At 46.8% G+C, this 6,000-nt stretch overlaps 1 long non-coding RNA gene across 1 annotated transcript in view; it reads left to right on the top strand.

The window, feature by feature from the left end:
• Nucleotides 1-5,527: 5,527 nt before the first annotated feature.
• The window catches only part of LOC117357372, a 41,624-nt gene continuing 41,151 nt past the window's right edge, over nt 5,528-6,000 (top strand). Inside the window, exon 1 of the long non-coding RNA XR_004538791.1 lies at nt 5,528-5,708. This is a non-coding gene — a long non-coding RNA (uncharacterized LOC117357372). The remainder of the gene's footprint in view (nt 5,709-6,000) is intronic.

The following is a 6,000-nucleotide window of genomic DNA, read 5'->3' as shown; positions in this document are numbered from 1 at the left end:
TGTCCATCCCGTCTGGAGAAAGTATCCAGACAATAGTGAGAAGTGAAAAGTATGAACTGAGGACCAAGTAGCAGCCTTGCAAATCTCAATAGGTGTAGATCTGAGGAAAGCTACTGAAGCTGCCATTGCTCTGACTTTATGGGCTGTGACTCTACTGTGTAGGGTTAATCCAGCCTGGGCATAGCAGAATGTGATACAAGCAGCCATTCAGTTGGAGATGATATGCTTAGAGATAGGATGTCCCAACTTATTAGGATCAAAAGAGACAAAAAGTTGAGGAACAGTTCTGTGTGGTTTGGTGCGTTCCAAATAGAAGGCAAAAGCACGTTTACAGTCCAGAGTGTGAAGAGCTACTTCTCCAGGATGAGAATGAGGCTTCGGGAAGAACACTGGAAGAATAGATTGATTGAGATGAAATTCCAATACCACTTTAAGGAGGAATTTTGGATGAGTATCATGATGAAAGGTGGATCAGCAACTAAGGCTTGCAGCTCACTGACTCGTCGAGCAGAAGTGAGGGCAATGAGAAACACCACTTTCCAAGTGAGATACTTCAGATGAGCCTTGTCAATTGGTTCAAACGGAGGCTTCATCAGTTGAGCAAGGACAACATTGAGATCCCAAACCACAGGAGGCGGTTTGAGAGGAGGTTTGACCTTTCATGAATCTGGAAAACACCGGATGAGCAGAGAGGGGTTTCCCTTCAATAGGCTGATGGATAGCCGCAATTGCACTAAGATGGACTCGGATCTATGTAGACTTGAGGCCAGAAGTGGATAAGTGCAAAAGGTAATCCAAAACAGAAGATAAAGAGGAATGCTGAGGCTCCTTATCATGAGAAAAACACCATGCAGAAAATCTAGTCTAGTCTAGCATTGTCTAGTGGTAGGTTTCCTAGAAACCTCTAAAACATCTCTTACAGATTGAGAAAACTGAAGAGGAGTTATGTTGAGAGGTACCAAGCTGTCAGGTGTAGAGACTGCAGGTTGGGATGAAACAAGAGATCCCTGACTCTATGTAAGCAGAGAAGGAAAAACTGGTAGTAGGTATGGCTCCCTGCTGCTGAGTTGAAGTAGAAGGGAGAACCAAGATTGTCTCGGCCACCGAGGAGCAATCAGAATCATGGTGGCATGATCGTTCTTCAACTTGACCAGAGTCTTGAGAATGAGAGGGAATGGAGGGAATGCATATAGGAAGTGATTCGTCCATTCCAGAAGAAAAGCATCTGCCTCGAGGCGATGGAGAGCAAAACTGGAGCAAAACTGAGGCAGTTTGTAGTTGTGGGGAGCTGCAAAGAGGTCTATCTGAGGTGTTTCCCACTGTGAAAAAATGTGATGAAGAGGCGAGGAATGGAATGTCCATTCGTGAGGTTGCAGAAGACGACTCAAGTTGTCTGCCAAGCAATTCTTCGCTCCTTGGATGTAGACAGCTTTCAGGAAGGTGTTGTGGTGGATTGCCCAGTCCCAAACCTTCAGAGCTTCTTGACAAAGGCAGGCAGATCCCGTCTCTCCCTGTTTGTTGATATAATACATGGCGACTTGGTTGTCCAAATGAGGACTACCTGGTTGTGAAGATGTTGAAAAGCATTGAGAGCCTTGAGGATCGCTCTGAGTTCCAACAGATTGATATGACACTGATGATCCATCGAGATGAGCGCCCCAAGTGTAGGTCGAGGAATCTGTCGTGAGGACCTTCTGATGGGGGGGCGTTTGAAAAAGCAAGCCTCTGGAGAGATTGGAAGAGAGCATCCACCAACGGAGACTGCTTCAATGAAGGAATGACTGTTATGTGTTGAGAAAGTAGGTCGCAAACCTGCATCGAGATGCCAGGGTCCACTGAGGAATTCTGAGGTGAAGTCTGGCAAAAGGAGTCACGTGTACTGTGGAGGCCATGTGACTTAGGAGTACCATCATATGTCTCGCCAAGATGGAAGACCGGGAAGACCTGTATGACAGACTTGAAGAAGAGCTTCCAGACGTTGTTGTGGGAGGAATGCTCTGAGTTGAACAGTGTCCAAAACAGCTCCAATGAATTGTAGATTCTGTGAGGGCTGAAGTTGGGATTTGGGAAAGTTGATTTCAAATCCCAAGCTTTGTAGGAACCAGGTAGTCCGTTGGGTCGCTACAATAACCCCTTGAGATGTTGAATCTTTGATGAGCCAGTCGTCGAGGTAGGGAAATACCTGAAGATCCTGGTTCCGTAGAGCTGCTGCTACCACTACCAGGCACTTGGTGAACACTCTGGGAGATGAAGCCAGGCCGAAGGGCAGCACTCTGTATTGATAATGCAGATTCCCCACCCAGAATCTGAGATATGGATGGGAGACCGGACGAATGGGGATATGAGTGTAAGCCTCCTTGAGATCCAGAGAGCATAACCAGTCGTTCTGCTCGAGAAGGGGATAAAGGGATGCCAGGGACAACATCCAAAATTTTTCTTTGATCAAAAATTTGTTGAGAGCCCTGAGATCCAGAATGGGCCGCAGATCGCCCGTCTTCTTCTGAACAAGGAAGTAACGGGAGTAAAACCCCTTGTTCTACTGTTCCAAAGGAACTGGTTCGATGGCACGGAGGCGAAGCAGAGCTTGTGCTTCCTGAAGAAGAAGGGTGGTCTGGGAAGGATTGGAAGGATACTCTCTTGGAGGAAGCTCTGGTGGAACCTGAGTGAAGTGAAGAGAGTATCCTTCTCTGATGATGGTGAGCACCCAGAGGTCGGATGTAATAGTCATCCATCGGTGGTAAAAATGATGGAGACGACCTCCTATAGGGGGAAGAGAAGTCAGAGTCAGAACGGTAGAGGTTATGCTCTGTTTTAAACAGTCAAAAAGGCTGAGTAGAGGGCAGCAGAAGGTTGAGGTTTTTGTTGCTTCTGAGGCTGCTGTTTCTTAAGAGGAGGGCGATTGTAAGGAGCTGTCCTCGGAGCAAAACGTCGTTGATAGATAGGAGCAGGGATTGTAGGTTTGACAGGAGCTGGCTTTGGCTTAGGTCTGACAATAGAAGCAAAGGATTTCTCATGTTCAGACAATTTCTTGGTGGCTGCCTCGATAGACTCATCAAAGAGGTCATTGCCCGCACAAGGAAGTGATCCTAGCTAAGTGATCCTGAAGATTAGGGTCCATGTCAATAGTACGAAGCCAGGCAAGGCGACGCATGGCTACAGAGCAAGCAGCTGCCCGGGCAGATAACTCGAAGGCATCGTAAGATGACTGGAGGAGATGTAATAGGAGTTGTGATAAAGAAGCAAATAAGGCAAGAATTTTGGTAATAGAGAAATGAGGAACTCAAAATAAGTAATAAAATGAAAATTACAATTGAGGACTTTAGAGCACTGTTCTTCAACCGCCAGTCTGCAGAAAATTTCTGCCAGTCTACGCAGGGCCGGCGAGATCAAGTCGGCAGTTAAATTTCCTGCCGACTGCGGTTCCTCCCGACTGTGGTTCCTACCGACTGCTGTTCCTGCTGACCGCTGTTCCTACCAGCCTCAGGCGATCAAGACAGGCTGCCGACATCGGGGCCTTCCCTCTTTGAGTCTCGCCTGTTCGGAAACAGGAAGTTGAAACAAAATAGGCGGGACTCAGAGAGTGAAGGTCCCGGTTTCGGCAGCCTGTCTTGATCGCCGCCCCTGCCGAGCTGCTGAAGAGGGCTGTGGGGAAGGTGCAAGTGGAAAGGAGAATGCTACCGCTTCAATGATTTCCTCCTAAAGAAAACTGGAAATCATTAAAGCGGTAGCTCACACTTTAAAAATAATCCCCTGATGCAGCCGTAGGGCGAAACAGGGCCTGTCGGGATATCTTTGTGGTAAAGAGGTTGACTCTGGAAAAGGAGACCGACTTATTTAAGCGTGATAGTTTACCATCGCGCTAGATTTTTGCAAACTGCATTCTGCGGTGATTTCACATTACCAGAAGATACTACTAAGATAAGTGCTCCTTCTTCTTCTTTTTTATGGTTCATAGACAACGGCACGAAAGACAAAAGCGCGCGCCGACAATTGAGCGTAGCGCGGAGGTGCGCGCCGCACAAAATTAGTTTTTAGGGGCTCCGACGGGGGTTTTTGTTGGAGAACCCCCCCAGTTTACTTAATAGACATCGCACCGGCGTTATGGGGGTTTGTAACCCTCCACATTTTACTGTAAACTGAACTTTTTCCCTAAAAACAGGGAAAAAGTTAAGTTTTCAGTAAAATGTGGGGGGTTACAACCCCCCACACAGCCCCCACAACGTGGCGCGATGTCTATTAAGTAAAGTGGGGGGTTCCCCCCCACGCCCCCCCCCGTCGGAGCCCTAAAAACAGTAATTTAAAGCGGCGTGCGCCTCCACGCTGCGCTCAATTGTCTTGGCGCGCCTTTGTCGCGGCGCGCTTTTGACCTGACACCTTTTTTATACAAGATAATACTTTGAAAATTAAAAGAGTAAGAGTGAAAAAATTAATTGAAAATAGTGAATTGACAGCGGAGGTAGATGAGACCAAGGATGTATTTCTCTATGACAATACGTATATTGCCATAGATAATTCCTGAGAAACACTGAGGTCTTTTCCGCAGTCATATATTGAAGAGTATTAGCACTTGCTTTCTGGTATTGGAAATTTATTAATATCATTTTGTGTGGTTTAAAAACTGTAATATACCAGTATGTGAGACAGAATATTTTTTGCATGTATACATAAGAGTCTACAGGAATGAATAATGTCCCGAAAACAGCCTCTAATGCATGAACATGTGACTCTGAGCACAGAGGTACCTGTGTATGGCATACTACACTGTATAAAGCAATGTCTACAGTCTGTGCTTGCCAGGGTGTTTGCCTGCTTGCCTACATGGTTTGCAGTATGTATTTTTGTAGGTGTATCTGTGTAAGTATTCATTGTGAAAACCTCTCTTGTATGTAGCAGCTAGGTGTGTATGTTCATGTTTACCTTTGCCCTGCCCTTGCCAGGCCTGAAAACTCATATTGGCAGCCTAGGAGCTGGAAGCTCGGTTCTACAGTTGCACATCTGGCTTGCAGACAGCAGGAGACACTATAAACTCAGCAATACTGCCTCTGACACACCTTCCACTGCAGCTTTTCTTACACCTCTGCTTTTCGTTCCAACACCATGATGGCCACAAAATTCAGGACAATTATTAAGTCCCAGATCTTGCCCTTTTCTAATAGTTTTTAATTGTTGGGGTTTTATTTCCTACTTTTATATTAACCAGTTATGCACATTTAGTAGCACACAAATAGAATGCAATAGTGTTTGGGTGCATCTGTTGCATGAATAGTTTACACGAGTCCGTACAGTTGCTACGCCTGACAGCGCTTTAGTAACGACAAATAGCAGAAATACTGACCATAGATGCCAGAATTTCAAAATGATTTGAGGTTGTCAAACACAAATTAGCTCTCCCTGATCACAGTGAAGTGCTCGGCACCCACCAGAGTTTGCTCATACAGTACCAGCAGTATGAGGTAAAATGCATTGTCTCGTTCGCAGCACTTAGGAAAACCAAATCTGTTAGTACAATACTGTACATCTCCGTGGCAAAAAGTTGTATCCGGAACTCGCGCGATAACAAAACCGCACGCGTTTTGCTGCGCGTTACGATGAGCCGCGAGCGTGAAGCCAATTGTCAGAGAGAACACGTAGGGGCGGCAGCCCCGCCCGAGTCCCTACGGACACCGACCACTTGGCTTGCGCTGATTGGTTGAGCGCCGGCGCACCAGGTAGGTGCACTTGCTGGGAGCTGCTTCCTGGTTAGAGTGCGCCGCGAGCTCAGAAAAGCGGTTGCTCCTTCCTTCAGTCAAAGTGGAGGGCCCGGAACAGGCTGAAGTAGTGACGCCTCTGAATGCCCTTCCAAATTATAAAAAATAAAATAAAATCACAGAGGGGAAGGGGCAGTGCCGAATGTAAAGTTGAGGGACCAAGGGCTCTAGTCTTGCCCGTCTCTGTCTCGGAAGCGTTCACACTTGGGTGCCCACAGCGGGGGTTCAGGTGGCCTGGGTGAAAAAAAAAGTG

The sequence above is a fragment of the Geotrypetes seraphini genome, chromosome 3 (assembly GCF_902459505.1).
Source record: "Geotrypetes seraphini chromosome 3, aGeoSer1.1, whole genome shotgun sequence".
Lineage (NCBI taxonomy): Eukaryota > Metazoa > Chordata > Amphibia > Gymnophiona > Dermophiidae > Geotrypetes > Geotrypetes seraphini.
Note: the sequence above shows the minus strand (reverse complement) of the source record. Positions and strands in the feature narration are given on the sequence as shown.